The following is a 19,448-nucleotide window of genomic DNA, read 5'->3' on the forward strand; positions in this document are numbered from 1 at the left end:
GTTACGTGCTAGTTGCTTAGTCATGTCCAGCTCTTTGCAACCCCATGGATTGTAGCCTGGCAGGCTTCTCTGTCCATGGAATTCTTCAGCAAGAATATTGGAGCGGGTAGGCATTCCCTTCTCCAGGGGATCTTCCCAACCCAGGAATTGAACCCAGATCTCCTGCACTGCAGCCAGTTTCTTTACCATCTGAGCCACGAGATGTTCTTCTCTGATGGCTCAAAATAGGTACTACTTACATTAAAGGGAGGCATTTCTGTGAATTTTTAGCTTTTATTTTTTTTAAAGTTCTTCATAGGTTGCTAAGGCTTTAATTGCAAGACAGCTCATCTCCATTTAAAAAAATGAATGAGCTGGTTAGAGATCAAATTGGGCTAACACAACGTCTGCAGTATAAGGACATCATACCACTCTACTAATCACATAGAAGGTAGTTCAAGGTAAAGAAGCACATGTCAGCAGTAATTAACCTGCGGTAAACTTAGTAATTGATTGCTAACAAAAGTGCACTTCAGTGACAGTGTTTAACCAGAGTTGATATTTGCATTTTCCTATAGCTGTAGATGTTTCTGATACAGAGTCTTTGAGTAGAAGATGGCCCTGTGATGTCTGTAGTACTTTAGCCTTCAGATTCTCATGTTTTAGAAAGGTGCTTTTGGATTCTGGTTTTGTATATGTTTCCACAGTCTTTTATATTCCTTTCCCTTTTTCCTGTACCTTCTTCCGTCTATTCTATTAGTCCCTGGCACTGTGCTGGTTTTATGGAATCTTTGAAAGAAGTATATAATGCCTGCCTTTAATAGAGAGGAGATAAATTTGGTTGCATTTCTAGACAAAATATAACAGCTGATGGACTGCTCTGAGATGTGTGTAAACAGTAGGCCGGCCTGTGCTCTGGCATTGTGTAGTTTGGCTGAACATACTTCAACTTTAAGAAGTTGCTTACCCGAGTCTGACCAGGTTCTGAGTCAATCCTTTCACTTGCTGATTGACTTTCCCACTTTAAGGAGAGACTTTCTGAATTTTGTAAATTACTGTATCAGTATGAGAGTACAACAAAATCCTGCTTCAAGACCTAATGGAAACTCCTGGAGAGTTTGCCTGTTTTATTTCTCTCCTTACTCCCTATTAAAATTTCCCTCCCTAATGGAGATGTGTTTCCAGGTGGCTACTGGCCTTTTATATTTTACATTTTTTAGTCTTCTTGAATATTGTATTACCTATTAAAAGTTAATGAAAATAATGAATTAATATTTGGTTGGTGAGGAAAGAGAAAGGTGGAAAGTCTTGAAGTAGAAGAGCTTTAGAAAGAAAACTTTTGATGTTTATCTAACTTACAAAATAATCCAAATGTTCCTATACAGAAACTAGACAACATTTAAAAAGAAAACTTTTGCAGTTTTGTATTATCTAAATGTTGACTTGATGTACACAATGTAGAAAAATAACTTAGGCATGGATCTTTTCCCTTGTCACTTTGAAAAGTGTTTTCTTTCTTTATTTATTACTTCCCTGTAGATTTTTCAAAGAATTTTTATATTAGACAACCTTGTCATTTTTCCAAAATAGAGAAAAGACTGATTATCATTCCTTATTATTCCAGGTGGGGACATGGAGATCTATAGTGATTAAGGACTGTTTGTAGGGTCAGTACTAGAACAAAAACTTGACTTAAAAATGTTATATTGGATGTATTAAGGTGTATTTGTTTTATTTAATGTGAAAAAATCATCATAACTGTCTGTTGTCTTCTGGGTATGTGTCATTTTGGTCCCGTGTACTGGGGATCAATTCTAAATTCGAGACCAAAATTGGCTCCAGAGATTAGAGGTTTCAGAAGAGAAACAGGAAGAGAGATTTGTACTTCTTTAAATCACACAAATACTTGCTTGGGCTAAATTAATAATTACTACTTTTGGAAACCATTTCTCATTCAGAATTTTATTTTAATCATATTATCGTTTATATATTCATAGAATAGAGAAGTCAGTTCCTGAAGAAAACCTAATAATAGTTGTTTTAGAGAAACTGAGCTTTGTAAATTAGACTGTCTATATTTCCACTTTAAGCTAAATGGTATTTACATGGTATAGTCTATTTCATTTTTCTTTTACATTTGGTGATTTTCTTTTTAAAAAAAATCACTTAATTTAAAATGCTGAATCTTGTCTGGCATTGAAGTACTAAGCACTGTGATTTACACTTCCGAGTGTGAAAATATGTGGAGGGTGTGGGAGGCCTGCTGTGTGAGTGACCACCACATTCACTCCTACCTACAAAGAAGCGTCCTGTGCCCTGGCTCACTCCTGAGAGCAGATTTGGAGTTGTCCCTGCTCCTTACCACTGGCCCCGTTTCCCCCTCATTGATGATGCTGGTCTCCATGTGCTGCTTTGCAGTGGCTGTGTTGTTGCTTTTATGGAAGAAAAGAGAAGTAGGGAAACCTGGCCTAAATTCAGGAACAGACTTCGAGAAAAGCAAAGGCTGCTAGCCCTCTCTTCCTCCACTGGCTTTATCACAACTCTTCAGTGAACAGCCACCCTGCTAGATGAGGGTCGAATTCTCCAGCCCTTGCCTTTTGTTACCCATTGAGAAGAAACGAGAAAAGCCAGAACTGGGAAGGGTCCCTTGCTCCCAAAAGCAAGTATAACCTTTCAGACGGGTATTGATCTTTGTTAGGTTAGGAAATAAAGTACGTATTCCTTTAAACCCCACTTTAAAACCATCTGTTGGCATTTCCCCAGTATTCAATTAGCATTTTAAAAATTACCGCTGTTGAGATTCGATGATAAATAACATGGCCAGGAGAAGTTTTGGCATGGAATTTTAACTAATAGTGGGATGATACTGGTACCTTCAGGAGCTAGGGGTAGTAGGGAAAAGAGTGTTAGGATTAATGAATTGCCTTAATTTACTATTCAACAGTACAGTTCTATACTTTTACCGTTGGCCCTCTTTATCTCATAGAAGCAAGACCTTTCACACATACTAAACAGTTCACAACGTTAGTCATTACCAAATATTTGCATGCCTAGTATATGATACTTTTCATAGAGTTTTATAGAGAGTAGAAGATATTAATACGATCCTTGCTCTCAAATATCATTTAAAGAGGATACCTGGCTGTATTTTGGAATTGGGAAGATGAATACAGTTTCCAGTGATAAAGATATTACTGTCTTTAAAAAAGAAAATCCAAAAAAAAAGAAAATCCTATTTTATAGCCCTTCAAGATACAAAGTTTCCCTTCCAGTAGTAAATTATAATTACTGATACAACTGCTTATGCAGCAGCCAGTTGATTTGCAAACCTCTTCAGTGTATTTCTCTATCACATTTTTACCCATTTAAATATGTTACTTTTTTCCTGATTTCCCCCTAATTTGTCCAGAAAAAATTTGAAGTGAACCTAAGCTAAAAAAATCCTTTAGGCCAAAAACCCTGAGTAGTAATCAATTCATAGTTTAATAAAGGACATGTGTACTTTGAATTTCTGGATAACCTCTCTTCCTTTGAAAGTGTTCCTTAATTAAATCCAGATGAGAGTAGCAAGGAAGGTATTCAGAACACTAAATAAAATGGATGTGCTTCATGGAATTCGCAGAATTCATCAATACATGTAACAGTGATTTATAATTGCATTTGGCCCTAACACATATCAGTGTAGATCTGACAGAGGCACAGTGAGTAAGGTAGCTAGTGTAAAACGCTGAGGTGAAAGGGTTAATTGGCCTTGCACAGTTCAGTTTGCCACTCTAGTGGCACTTTCTGTTGTCTGTGTAAACACAGTTGCTAAGTACTTTCCCACTACGCTGCCGCCCTTTTATTTATACAGTTGAACCCACCAATGAGGAATGGATCAGTTTACCAGTTGTTAGGCCTTTTCTTTCTGCCTTTTCAGCCCACTTCATCCTTTCCCTCTACACACCCCACCGCCCCCCGGCTGTCTCTACATACATCTTTAATCTTTCCTCAGTCTTTATGATTTTTGTGAAGTTTTTTTTTCCCTGCTTTTTCTTATTCATTGATTCAAGTGTATGGGTTTGTACACCTGGTTCTGCTCATCTGTACCTCATCCTTTCTCATCCCTACCCCCATTCATTCATTCTATTCCAATTGCTATCTTAAAATTTTTTCCAAGTAACATTAAAATATTCTTTAAAAATTTAAACATTATGTATCTAGCTAAAGGCTTCTCTAGCTGGACTTTACCTTCTAACAAACCCCTACCCTGCTGTGAGTTAATATATTAATATACATATACTTCTAGACCATTTTAGTTATTTTACATATGTATGTATACCTATCCATAATCATAATATGGTATTGTTGGTATCATTTATGGAATTTGCATATTCTGGAAATACTGTTCTGCTTGTTGCTTTTTTCACTCTATATTTTAAAGATATATGCATATTACATAGATCTAATTTAAACAGTTGCTTCATAATATTACATTGTATTTTATATTTAAATTATCCGGTTGTGTGGACGGATATATAAGTTGTATCTAGTTTTCTCTCTATTTTAAACAATGCCACAGTGAACAGTTTTACAGATGTTGTCTTGAATAGCTACAATTTCTTAGGGCAGCTTTCTAAATAGCAGGTAGTAAAATCAGGTTAGTAAGTTGGGATTTACATTCTGAAAAAATAGAAAGTGTCAAAGTAAAAGGCACCTATTTTTTCATGAGCTATGTCACAACTCAGAACACAGTTACATAGAACGCATTTCCTACTGTAGGTCTCAGTCAAATATATATTTTGTACTGTGTATCTCAGTCTGTTTGGGGTATACATGTACTCAGAAGTAGAGTCTCATGGGCTGGATCATGGGCTACATAATATTTTGAATTTTGTTAGACACAGCCAAATTGCTTTCCATACTGGCTACATTAATTTATACTTCTTAGGCCCTAATTACTATTTTATATTTTAGTCAGAGTTTTACATTTTCTAGTCTTAAGGGTGAAAAATTCCATTTAATTTTAAGTAGTTAAGTTGAGCATAACTTCCTTTATTACTAAAAAGAAAAATATTAAGACTCATCTGGTTGGTAGATCGCTATTCTTGCAAATCATATTCAGACTAGAGAGACATTCATCTCCACAGTCTTTGCTGACACTTTTTAAAGTAGTGAACGTAAAACTATATGACCTCAGTAAGTAATTACTACTAAATATAATTTTGTTAACTGTGCCACATTGTGTTACATTCAGGTTGGTCTCAAATTTGCTTTGAAACACAGTTCTCTTACCCAATGGGAGTAACTTCGGATAAAACAGCATATTTGAGGAATCCTGACAAGGATTAGATTCATTTCAGCAAAATTCTATCTATCATGCCTATTCCTTCTGTTGTGGAAGAGTTCTAGCCGAGTGCTAGGACATAGGTCATCATTTTGTGAGGATTACTGTGGACTGATATGATCTTAATATTGAGCAGAACATTAGAAAATAATGTTAGTTTAATTGTTATTACTTATCTGCTTGTTTGATTTTCTCTGGTAATAGAGATACTTTCTTTCTAGACAGTCTTTTTCATTGTTAGTGTTGGTTATTAACATTTAACCTGATGCCTATTGGTTTTATTCACTGGTGCCTTCAAGTGTCACATAGGAAAGACTATATGCTTCTTTAATTATGACAATTCAGTGTTGGAAGCAATAAGATTTCTTCTTTGTTATGGGAATTTTGATGTCTAGAGAGTTGAGAGACCAGAACACACAACCAGTAACACAACTCAGTTTTTAGAGAATTGAGAAAATGGAACACATAGCCAATAATACAACCACCAACAACAGCACAAACTATCATTTCTGGGTTTATTACTTCCTAAGACTTATTCCATAAATTGCTGGTTTTAAATATTACTTCACTTCAGTTAAGTATGTGGTTTGTAAAGCTGTAAACAAAGTTGGAAGCTAATTTGAAAAATGGCGTTATATTTTGAAGAGACTTTCAGCTTCCTTCCTTCCTTCCTCCCTCCATTTCTCTTTTCTTAAGTGAAGACTTTTTACTAGAATGTATTATGATATTTAGATGATCTGGTTCTGTTTTTAACCTGAAATTACCCCATTTCTATTTTCTTTGTATAGAGCATGAAATATACCAGCAACTATTCTCAGGTAGTAGAGACAGAGCAGAAGTAGTTCTGAATTAAAACCAGCAGGTAATGATCTGGGGCTTCCCAGGTGGCTCAGTGATAAAGAATCCTCCTGCAGAAGGATTGGGGCCGATCCCTGCGGGGGGAAGATCCCCTGGAGGAGGACACGGCAACCCACTCCAGTATTCTTGTCTGGAGAATCCCATGGACAGAGGAGCCTGGCCGGCTATAGTCCGTGGGGTTGCAAAGAGTCGGACAGGACTGAAGTGACTGAGTGCACACACAGGTGACACGATCAATCCATTTCATGCTATCCATGGCGATGGCCCCCTGACTGCTCATTTAGAGCGAATAATGTTTTAAACTGGACAAGTGGGAATTGTGTATAAGACTGCTTGGACAGCCCAATGTTACTCTTGAGGGAAACAGATTAGGTTAATTTATAATTTTGTTTATTTTCAAGACAGTATTTTTCTTATTTAAATTAATTGAATGCTCAAAATCATTCACACTTGGCACTTGCCTTCAAATATGATAGAACTGCTTCTTAATTTTAAGAAAGTTATAATCAATGCATTTATTTTAGATTTAAATGTGAACACTGAAAAAGCAAATTTATGGAATACTTAGCACTTGAATAAAGCTTTAGTCACTAATTCCTAATTTTTTGTTGTTACATTCTGAGATAGTGCTGCTCAAAGTGTGGTCTGTGGACTGATGCTGGTTTGTAAACTGTTACTTGTTTGCTGTGAGACAAACAGAACTGAGAGTAAGCATTTAGAAATTTTTATAGCAATTGACAGAAATTTTATGCCTGTTGAATAATAATAACAATTTGTGATTATATTTTATATATATCCTTGCCTTAAAATTTGTTCTTCCAGTGATCGATTTATATTCTATTTTTAAAAATCTCCGTGAAAGCAAAACAAAGATTAGGTCACACTCCAATAAGGAAATAACTACAGTAGAGTGGAGTTCTTAATTATCTGCAGATATATATTAAATAAGGAAGTAAAGGGAAAGGGGAGATGATGAACTTAAATTATAGTTTCAACTCCTGAAAACTTTTCTAAGAACAGCATTTCATTTTGTGTGTGAAATCTGTTTACGTGATATGTTTAGTCATGTTGCCTTATCTCAACATGCTCCAGTTACTGCAGTTATTACAGCTTGTAATACCATCCAGGTTGTTCTAATATTCTAAAGTTCTGTAAATTATTGAGTTTTTTTTTAAATGCTATATATATTTGTGCCATTTGCTCTTTGGTTTTAATGATTACTTTCAACAAACATAATTTGAATAATGTCAAACTCTAAGTTCAAAATATTTTCCAAATAAGTTTTAGAGGAGTTTCTAATGTGAACAGAAATCAGTTATGACAAGTTACTTAAAAAAAAAAAAAAAAGTACAACATTATGTTTCTCAAAGGAAGAAGCTTAAAAAATGACTCTTGTGTTTCTTTTATATCAATTTTTCTAAGGTAATATTTCTCATTTAAAAGTTCACATTCTATTGCCTGATGTCCTTTTCTCTTGAATTCTCATAAAGCTTAAAAATTCTTCTTTACTTAGTCCTTATGTATTAAAAAAGAGAAGGACAAGATATGACTCTTCAAAATGATTTTGACTTCTAAAGGTGAAATATATTGTTAAGAAAAACAATTCATTGATGTAAATAATTTATTTGAATATCTTTCATTTCATTCCTAGTTATTATTTAGTTGTTGATGAACCAGATCTAACATTTGAAGGAAAACATTAGTAGTCATTTTTTTCTAAATATCTCTAAACAAATTATAAAATTAAAGGCATTACATCACATGTATGTTAAGACTGTTATTATATATACTTCTATGGCCAGAGTCATATCAGGATATACTAAAATACTTATTCTAATTAGTATGGGATAAACGTTTAGAAGCTACATTTCAGAACATTATTGTGATATAAAATATATATGAGAGATTAGCACTATAAAAAAAATCAGGGTATGAGTTAAAAAAAAAACAAACCCTCAGAATATTTAGGATAAGATTCCAAACTCTTAGGTTGATAATTTTATCTTTTCTTCCTAACATAGTCAGTGACCTTACTAATTATCCTTGAGAAAATAATTTTAGGAATTTTTTTTGTGGAGGTAGCACAGCAGAAATCAACTCCATATTCTGTTGTGGTCCCTGTTTGAAATACATCTTTGGTCTCAACTTTAGATAGAGCTGCTGTTGTAGGAAGGAGTCTGTCAAGGTTTACAAACAAAAACATTCTTTATGGAAGGACAGGAACAAATATTTGAATAGAATTGCAAGTACTTTCTCCCCTCTTGATAAACTTCAAATCCTTTATTTAAAGGTGTTTATTAGTCTGTCTTATAACTGAGAATTTCCTGCTTCTGTTTGCTTTCTGGTTCTAGTGTTGTTTCTGCATTTTTCCATTAAAAAAAACCAAACATATTTTAATACTTACAGAGAGGTATGCAATATTTTTTTTTCCTAGCCTCCTTTAAACAACTTAGGATAAGAGGGAAAAGAGGCTATTAATTTATTAGGTAACTTTGCTTTCAAAATAAAAATTGAAGGGCCACAAAAAAGAGAATTTACCTAATTCATAATGTTCATTCCATTTTTATTTCATAGTACAAAAAACATATTAATATAACTTTGAATTATGTTATTTTTTACTTTGTGTTTTGTAATAAATCTACCTGATCAAGAAAACTTAGAAATATCAAAATGCTGAGTAGCAAAAAAAAAAAAAAAAATAGCTGATTGAAATCAATGCGATTGTTAAAATCTTTCATGGTAACATGAATAATTTAAGAGAGTAACTAAATGCCTATTTTTAAGTTGTTTCCCCAGCCTTGCAAATTATATATAGGTTAAAAAAAATTATATACAGGTTAACATAAAACGAAGAATTGAATAAGTTTGAAACTCATCAGAAAACATTATACTCGATAAATTGGAAAAAAACTGTGAAAGTGCCAACGCATATGATTTGGGTTAAACATCAGATTTTTATCCTGCATAATGCATGAACTCCTGGTCAAAAGATGAGGTTGGGAGGAGGGGGCATGATTTTATTGATGTTCTATCTGAAGCTCAGTATTAAGACGTCCCATTGTGAATTATATAGTATGCTGCTTTTCTGTCATAGCATGTTGTACCATTATTTTATATATGAGTTACAAAGAGAACACACTGTCATTTTACTATTTAGAATTTTCATGTTCATCAAAAGAACTCTTACCAGAATTAGACATAGATTTTATTTATAACTCATACATATACCTGAAAATGGAAAAGGCATGTGAAATAAATTGGTTAAGTGATCGTTAAAGTTCTTTACATTCAGACTCAAGCTCTTTTGAGTCACTTTTTGACTCGGTCACTGATGTCTAGTTTTTCTACATGGAGTCTTGCACTGTGCTGTATTTCCAGGAGAAATCAGGCACCATTGGTGCTGCGTTCTTCAGTCAGCTTTGCAATTATTTGGCATTAACCTACTTTTGATATCCACTTTGGAAATGCTGGGTTTTTTGGGTTGGGAAGATCCCCTGGAGAAGGGAAAGGCTACCCACTCCAGGATTCTGGCCTGGAGAATTCCATGGACGGTATAGACCACGGTGTCGCAAAGAGTCAGACACAACTGAGTGACTTTGACTTCACTTGGAAATGCTGCTGAGAATGTCCAGTTTTCCCCACCCTGCCCTTTCCTCACAGTTGTTTACTTCCTAGGGATTAAAAAGAGTGATCCAAGATCATTTCTAGGATTTTCTTCCTACACAAATTCTGGAGTCTTTTGGAGGCTCGCACACACATGAGGAGTGACGGCTGCCTCATTACTGTCACTTGGAATTGCTACCACAGCAACTGTAATACACCAGCAAGTTTAAGATTCACCCTGAATTTAAAGAGTTTCAAGTGTAGGGGAAATGTTTATTTTAAAACATAATGGCCAAAGCTCAGAGTTGGGTTGTTCTAATATTTACTTGTTATATGATCTCAGATAAGTAGCATAAAGTCTCTGAATCTTAGTTTTCTCATCTATGAGATAAGCAGCCCTTACTTTATAAGATAATTGGGAGTTTTCAGTGTTATGATATATGTAGCATATACTACTTAATAAATGCTGCTATTTATCTTAGTTTTTATGAGAATATAGTTTTATTAAGCTCCTTGTATATTCTTTTATTTATGTATGCTTTTACTTTGAAGGAAGCAATGACTTGTGGAGAAGAAAAGATACAGATAAATTTAGATACTGAGTGAAAATTCTGGAAAAAAAATTACTGGAACTTTAAGTGGTGCAATATAAAACTATTCAAATATGCATTTAAAATTAAACAATGGTATTGTATATAATGAGTCATTTTAGAAACTTGACACTAAGTTATTTCTATTGTTTTAGAAGTTAATTAATGATTTTAAGGTTATAGACTTTGAAATGCTACACTTTGTAAACATTATAAGGACGAAAGCTTAAAGCTATTTTGTAGACTTCATTTTGGTTTTTGATCTGTGATCATACGATGCCATTCAGTTGCTACCTTGCACGATTTAAGAGAGTAGGCAGTAAATATGGTTTGTACTGTGGTGGAATGATTCTGAATGATCCTCTCAACTGAAACAATTAATATACTGAATAAATAAATAGAGAAATATGCAAAAAAAGTTAAATGCATTGCTCAGCTAGCCTAAGTTAGCATTCCTCAAAGTTTCAAAACTTGCCATCTCAACCCAGTTGCTTAGGAGAGAGACAGAAACATCTCCTCTGAGATTTTGTAACCAGGAGTGAGTCCTCATAAGTTGATGGTCCTAAGTTATGTTACTATGTAGGATAAAACCTCATGTGGGGAATTTAATGTGAGTTGCTCTAATTGGCACAAGTCTTTTGTGCTAGTTATCCACCAAGAATTCCTAGGTTGTAGATGAACATATGGCTTATAGTTTCCAAGCTGAAAACTATATTCACTAACTTCCCTTGAAGGTGGATGTGGCCAAAGCTAAGATTTTGGCAATGGATTATGAACCAAAGTCATGCGTGGCCCTTCTGTGTTCTGCCTTAGGAAGGAATGCCTGTGTACTTCCTCTACCCTCCCTCCCCGCCTGTTTGTCCTACTAGTTGATGAAAACTCGAGGCAGCAGACTCTGGACACAGAGATTGTAGTGTGTGCTGCGCTGCCCTTTCAACTCTGCATGGCTTATTTCTAGACTATCACCTGAGAAGGAAATAACCTATCTTATTTAAGCCACTGTATTTTAGTATCTCTTTGTTACAGGAGCTTAGCCTGTATCCTAATGAATGTCCTCTAAAGAATAGCTAAACAGATTTGAAAAAGGACCAATTATTATTTGTATAAATGAAGAAAAAAATTTGAAAGAAAAACTCAGAAAATTAAAAGAACCAGGGCTACATGGAGAAATGGTTGATTTCAGAGCTAGATCAGGAAAAATAGGAAATGAATCTAGAAGACTGTGCTGCAAGAGAATAAAAAAGTACCTAAAATATGATAAAGTTGGAATACTACTCAGTAATTTTTTTTTAAAAATGAATAACCAATACATGTAATGTCACAGATGAACCTCAAAAACATGCTGAATGAATAAAGCCAGATACATAAGACTACATATTGAATTATTCCATTTACATGAAATTTCTAGAAAAGATAAAATTTAAAAAACTAATGAAAATAAAAAGTAAATTTGTGTTTGCCTTGGGTTGGAAGTTGGAGTTGTGGTTGACTGCAGATGGATTTGAAGGAATGTTTGGGATAATAAGTGTGTTCTAAAACTAGATTGTGCTGAAAGTTGCATAACTGGATAAATTTGTTAAAAGTCATTGAGTTGTATACTTCAGTGCTGTTAAAAACATTTGAGAGATACTGTGAACAAAATGATAGAGTTAGCAAAAGCTAAATTAATCATCAGATCAGATCAGATCAGTGGCTCAGTCGTGTCCGACTCTTTGCGACCCCATGAATCGCAGCACGCCAGGCCTCCCTGTCCATCACCAACTCCCGGAGTTCACCCAGACTCACGTCCATCGAGTCAGTGATGCCATCCAGCCATCTTATCCTCTGTCGTCCCCTTCTCCTCCTGCCCACAATCCCTCCCAGCATCAGACTCTTTTTCCAGTGAGTCAACTCTTCACATGAGGTGGCCAAAGTACTGGAGTTTCAGCTTTAGCATCATTCCTTCCAAAGAAATCCCAGGGCTGATCTCCTTCAGAATGGACTGGTTGGATGTCCTTGCAGTCCAAGGGACCCTCAAGAGTCTTCTCCAACACCACAGTTCAAAAGCATCAATTCTTTGGCACTCAGCTTTCTTCACAGTCTCTCATCCATACATGACCACAGGAAAAACCATAGCCTTGACTAGACGAACCTTTGTTGGCAAAGTAATGTCTGCTTTTTAATATGCTATCTAGGTTGGTCATAACTTTCCTTCCAAGGAGGAAGCGTCTTTTAATTTCATGGCTGCAGTCACCATCTGTAGTGATTTTGGAGCCCAGAAAAATTAAGTCTAACACTGTTTCCACTGTTTCCCCATCTATTTCCCATGAAGTGATAGGACCGGATGCCATGATCTTCGTTTTCTGAATGTTGAGCTTTAAGCCAACTTTTTCACTCTCCACTTTCACTTTCATCAAGAGGCTTTTTAGTTCCTCTTCACTTCCTGCCATAAGGGTGGTGTCATCTGCATATCTGAGGTTATTGATATTTCTCCCGGCAATCTTGATTCCAGCTTGTGTTTCTTCCAGTCCAGCGTTTCTCATGATGTACTCTGCATATAAGTTAAATAAGCAGGGTGACAATATACAGCCTTGACGTACTCCTTTTCCTATTTGGAACCAGTCTGTTGTTCCATGTCCAGTTCTAACTGTTGCTTCCTGACCTGCATACAGATTTCTCAAGAGGCAGATCAGGTGGTCTGGTATTCCCATCTCTTGAAGAATTTTCCACAGTTGATTGTGATCCACACAGTCGAAGGCTTTGGCATAGTCAATAAAACAGAAATGGATGTTTTTCTGGAACTCTCTTGCTTTTTCCATGATCCAGCTGATGTTGGCAATTTGATCTCTGGTTCCTCTGCCTTTTCTAAAACCAGCTTGAACATCAGGAAGTTCACGGTTCACATATTGCTGAAGCCTGGCTTGGAGAATTTTGAGCATTACTTTACTAGCGTGTGAGATGAGTGCAATTGTGCGGTAGTTTGAGCATTCTTTGGCATTGCCTTTCTTTGGGATTGGAATGAAAACTGACCTTTTCCAGTCCTGTGGCCACTGCTGAGTTTTCCAAAGTTGCTGGCATATTGAGTGCAGCACTTTCACAGCATCATCTTCCAGGATTTGAAATAGCTCAACTGGAATTCCATCACCTCCACTAGCTTTGTTCGTAGTGATGCTTTCTAAGGCCCACTTGACTTCACATTCCAGGATGTCTGGCTCTAGGTGAGTGATCACACCATGGTGATTATCTGGGTTGTGAAGATCTTTTTTGTACAGTTCTTCTGTGTATTCTTCCCATCCCTGCTTAATATCTTCTGCTTCTGTTAGGTCCATACCATTTCTGTCCTTTATTGTGTCCATCTTTGCATGAAATGTTCCCTTGGTATCTCTGATTTTCTTGAAGAGATCCCTAGTCTTTCCCATTCTGTTGTTTTCCCCGATTTCTTTGCATTGATCGCTGAGGAAGGCTTTCTTATCTCTCCTTGCTATTCTTTGGAACTCTGCATTCAGATGTTTATATCTTTCCTTTTCTCTTTTGCTTTTCGCTTCTCTTCTTTTCACTGCTATTTGTAAGGCCTCCCCAGACAGCCATTTTGCTTTTTTGCATTTCTTTTCCATGGGGATGGTCTTGATCCCTGTCTCCTGTACAGTGTCATGAACCTCATTCCATAGTTCATCAGGCACTCTATCTATCACATCTAGGCCCTTAAATCTATTTCTCACTTCCACTATATAATCATAAGGGATTTGATTTAGGTCATACCTGAATGGTCTAGTGGTTTTCCCTACTTTCTTCAATTTAAGTCTGAATTTGGCAATAAGGAGTTCATGATCTGAGCCACAATCAGCTCCTGGTCTTGTTTTTGCTGACTGTATAGAGCTTCTCCATCTTTGGCTACAAAGAATATAATCAATCTGATTTTGGTGTTGACCATCTGGTGATGTCCATGTGTAGAGTCTTCTCTTGTGTTGTTGGAAGAGGGTGTTTGTTATGACCAGTGCATTTTCTTGGCAAAACTCTGTTAGTCTTTGCCCTGCTTCATTCAGTATTCCAAGGCCAAATTTGCCTGTTACTCCAGGTGTTTCTTGACTTCCTACTTTTGTATTCCAGTCCCCTATAATGAAAAGGACATCTTTTTTGGGTGTTCTAAAACGTCTTGTAGGTCTTCATAGAACTGTTCAACTTCAGCTTCTTCAGCGTTACTGGTTGGGGCATAGACTTGGATTACTGTGATATTGAGTGGTTTGCCTTGGAAACGAACAGAGATCATTCTGTCGTTTTTGAGATTGCATCCAACTACTGCATTTCGGACTCTTTTGACCATGATGGCCACTCCATTTCTTCTGAGCAATTCCTGCCCGCAGTAGTAGATATAATGGTCATCTGAGTTAAATTCACCCATTCCAGTCCATTTTAGTTCGCTGATTCCTAGAATGTCGACATTCACTCTTGCCATTTCTTGTTTGACCACTTCCAATTTGCCTTGATTCATGGACCTGACATTCCAGGTTCCTATGCAATATTGCTCTTTACAGCATCGGACCTTGCTTCTATCACCAGTCACATCCACAGCTGGGTATTCTTTTTGCTTTGGCTCCATCCCTTCATTCTTTCTGGAGTTATTTTTCCACTGATCTCCAGTAGCATATTGGGCACCTACTGACCTGGGGAGTTCCTCTTTCAGTATCCTATCATTTTGCCTTTTCATACTGTTCATGGGGTTCTCAAGGCAAGAATACTGAAGTGGTTTGCCATTCCCTTCTCCAGTGGACCACATTCTGTCAGATCTCTCCACCATGACCTGCCCATCTTGGGTTGCCCCACCGGCATGGCTTAGTTTCATTGAGTTAGACAAGGCTGTGGTCCTAGTGTGATTACTTTGACTAGTTTTCTGTGAGCATGGTTTCAGTGTGTTTGCCCTCTGATGCCCTCTTGCAACACCTACCGTCTTACTTGGGTTTCTCTTACCTTGGGCGTGGGGTATCTCTTCACCGCTGCTCCAGCAAAGCGCAGCCGTTGCTCCTTACCTTGGACGAGGGGTATCTCCTCACTGCCGCCCTTTCTGACCTTCAACGTGGGATAGCTCCTCTAGGCCCTCCTGCGCCCGCGCATCCACGGCTCCTTGGACGAGGGGTTGGTCCTCCCGGCCACCACCCCTGGCCTCGGGCGTGGGGGCGTGGGGTAGGTAGCTCCTCCCGGCCACCGCCCCTGACCTCAGACGCTGGGTATCTCCTCTCGGCCGTCCCCGCCCCCGACCTCGGACGCAGGGTAGCTCCGCTCGGCTGCTCCTGCGCCGTCGCAGTCTGGTACTCTCGGCCGCTGCCCCTGACCTCTGACGTGGGGTAACTCCTCTTGGCCGCCGCCCTTCGGGCATGGAGTCCTCCCGGCTTCTGCCCCTGACCTCGGACGTGGGGTGGCTCCTCATAGCAAAATAAAAAAGTTAATAGTAAAGTAGTAGGCTTTAATTGTACATCAGACTAAAGAGTAAAATTCTAATTTCTAGGAAGGTGCTCCAATTTCTAGGAAGGTTTAAGAAGTGACATGTCTTAATAGTTGATTAGTAGTCTTATATTGGTGATTAAAATAATTCAATATTCATTCACTCAGGAGTGGTGATTTCTTGACTGCTTACAATGTGCCTGGCACTGTTTTAGGGTCACAGCATTGAATGAAATAGGCAAAATTCCTGCCCTTCTGGTGTTTACATTCTAGAGGAAGAAGCTGACAATAAATTTGTGGTTTTACACACACACACACACAAACACACACACCAGATGAAGTGCTGTGGAGGACAATAAAGTGGAAAAGAGCTAGGACCTGTTGGGGGAGGGGTAGTCAGGGGGCCCTTATTGAAAGGGTGCTGTGAGTGGAGACCTGCAGGAGGGAGGATGTGAGCCATGAGGTGAGGGGGGTCTGCTACAGATAAGGGATGGCAGCTGGAAAGGTCCTGAGCAGGACTCTTGCTTGTGTGTTCAAGGAACAGCAAGGAGGTGTGGGTGGGGAAAAAGCCAGAGGGACAGTGGTTGCTGACGAAATCAGAGATACTGGTGACTTTGTAGACCTTCTAAAGGATTTTGGAGGTTTTAATGTGATTGTAAAGCCTTTGGCTTAAAAAAAAAAGTGTGGTAAAAAGTAAAACCAAAAGTTTGCTTTTTAAACCATTTTTAAGTGTACAATTTGGTAGCTTTCACAGTATTGTACAGCCCTAACCACCATCTGTTTCTGAAGTTTTTTCATCATCCCAAACTGAAACTCCATACATACTAAGGAACTTCCCACCCTCCCTCTATCCCAGCCCCTGGTAACGTCTAATCCACTTTCTGTCTCTGTAAATTTACCTGTTCCAAGTACTCATATAAGTGGAATCATACAATATTTGCCCTTTTGTAGCTGGCTTGTTGCACTTAGCCCAGTGTTTTCAAGGTTCATCCACGCTATAGCATGTATTGGTACTTCATTGTTTTTATGGCTGAATAATTTTCCATCATATATATATAGACTATACTATGTAGTATATACATTCATCTCTTTGGTGACCTTGTGTTATTTCCACTTTTGTAAATAATGCTGCTGTGGACATTGGTTTACAAAATATCTGTTTGAGTCCCTGTTGTTAGTTTTTTTAGGGTGTATCCTGAGGAGTGGAATTGTTAATCACATTGTAATATGATGTTTAACTTTTTGAGGAACATATTTGTTCCATAGTAACTATCATTTTACTTTCTCACCAGCCATGCATAAGGGTTCCAATTCCTCTATATCCTTGTCTACACTATTTTCCAGTTTTAAAAATTACAGCCATCTTAGTAGTTCTGCAGTGGTATCCTTTATGGTTTTGATTAACAGTTCTCTAATTATTAGTGATGTTGAGCATCTTTTCATGTACTTTTGGCCATTTGTATATCTTTGGAGAAATGTCTATTCAAGTCATTTCCCCAATTTTTAACAACTTGAGTCTTTTTGTTGTTGAGTTGTAGGAGTTCTTTATGTATTCTGGATATTCACCCCTTATCAAGTATATGATTGGCAAATATTTTCCCTCTTTTGTGGTTGTCTTTTCACTCTTTTGATGGTGCCCATCAACATTATTTGACTATAGCTTATGTTTTTTTGTTCCTTAATTTTTCCATCACTGCCTGGTGTTATATTTAGTTGACTTTTTGCAGTGCACCATTTTATTCCCGTCTTTCTTTAAAAAAATTTTTTTTTTTTTTAGTTATTTCTTAGTGGATACGTAAGTTGTTAAAAGTTAAACTAGATTGTTACAAGTTTAAGATGTTAATTGCAGTCACTAAGGACTTGGACTTTTGATCTGAGTAAAAGGGAACGAAAGCTGTTGGAGGTTTTTGACTAGATCTGTATTTAGTTTTAGTCTAGTTGCTGTGCTGAAAACAGACTATTGAAGGAAGAGACCTGGCTAGGGCTGAAGTCAGGAGTTGTGTTAGAGGTTTTTTAACTTTACAATATTGTATTGGTTTTGCCATACATCAACATGCATCGTGTTAGAAGTTTTTGTCATGATCCAAGCAAAAAAGAATGGTAGCTTTGGACCTTTGTAATGGTGAAGGCATTAGTGTTCAGATCCTGAATACAATTTGATAATAGAGCCATCAGGATTTGCTAATGAAATGGATGTGGACTGTGAGAGAGAGTTCAGGGTGACACCAGAAGTTTTTGGAGGATGGATTTCTATTTGGAGGTAGAATTCCATTTGAGGATAGAATTCCAAATTTGAAAAGACCTGTATTAAATGGGCTTCTCATCAGTTTTTAAAAGTGTATTCCACTTTAGGAGAAACTAAAACATCTCAAGGACGTAATATGTTTATATGCTGGATTTCTGTTTTGTTTTTCATTAAACTATCAGAATATATTTTGGAGTCTGTACAGAAAAGCCCATTTTTTTATACCTTCCATGTATGTTGTTGTTGTTCAGTGACTGAATTCTGCTCCAACTATTCGCGGCTCCACGGACTGCAGCATGCCAGGCTCCTCTGTCCTCCACTGTCTCTCAGAGTTTGCTCAAATTCATGTTCATTGAGTCAGTGATGCTATCTACCCTTCTCATCCTTTGCCACCCCCTTCTCCTTTTGCCTTCCATCTTTCCCAGCATCAGGGTCCTCTCCAGGAAGTCAGCTCTTCCCATCAGGTGGCCAAAATATTGGAGCTTCAGCTTCAACATCAGTCCTTCCAATGAATATTAAGGACTGATTTCCTTTAGGATGGACTGGTTGGATCCCCTTGCTGTCCAAGAGATTCTCATGGGTCTTCTCCAGAGCCACAGTTCGAAAGCATCTATTCTTTGGTATTCAGTCTTCTTATGGTCCAACTCTACATCCATACATGACTACTGGAAAAACCATAGCTTTGACTAGATGGACCTTTGTCAGCAAAGTGATGTCTCTATTTTTTAGTATGCTGTCAGGTTTGTGATAGCTTACCTTTCAGGGAGCAAGTGTCTTTTAGTATCATGGCTGCTGTCACCATCCACAGTGATTGTGGAGTCCAAGAAAGTAAAATCTGTCACTGCTTCCACTTTTCCCCCTTCTGTTGTTATGGGACCAGATGCCATGGTCTTAGGTTTTAGAATGTTGAGTTTCAGGCCAGTTTTTTTCACTCTCCTCTTTCACCCTCATCAAAATGCTCCTTAGTACCTCTTTGCTTTCTGCTATTAGAGTGGTGTCATCTGCACATCTGAAGTTGATGGTATTTCTCCCAGCAATCTTGATTCCAGCTTGAGATTCATCCAGCCTGGTATTTCGCATGATGTACTTTGCATATAAATTAAATAAGCAAGATGACAGTATACAGCCTTGTCATACTCCATTCCCAATTTTGAACCAGTCCACTGTTCCATGACGGTTCTAATTGTTGCTTCTTGACTTGCATACAGGTTTCTCCAGAGACAGGTAAGGTGGTCTTAAATTCCTATCTCTTTAAGAATTTTCCAGTTTGTTGTGATCCATACAGTCAAGTGCTTTAGTGTAGTCAGTGAAGCAGATGTTTCTCTGAGGTCCCCTTGCTTTCTCTGTGATTCAGGGAATGTTGGCAGTTTGATCTCTGATTCCTCTGCCTCTCCTAAACCCACCTTGTACATCTAGAAGTTCTCAGTTCACA

At 37.5% G+C, this 19,448-nt stretch overlaps 1 protein-coding gene across 1 annotated transcript in view; it reads left to right on the forward strand.

Moving 5' to 3' along the window:
* Positions 1 to 19,448, forward strand: part of DNAJC1 (DnaJ heat shock protein family (Hsp40) member C1) — a 182,007-nt gene that overhangs the window by 22,691 nt on the left and 139,868 nt on the right. The window lies entirely within an intron of this gene.

Source organism: Bubalus bubalis, chromosome 14, assembly GCF_019923935.1.
Source record: "Bubalus bubalis isolate 160015118507 breed Murrah chromosome 14, NDDB_SH_1, whole genome shotgun sequence".
Classification (NCBI taxonomy): Eukaryota; Metazoa; Chordata; class Mammalia; order Artiodactyla; family Bovidae; genus Bubalus; species Bubalus bubalis.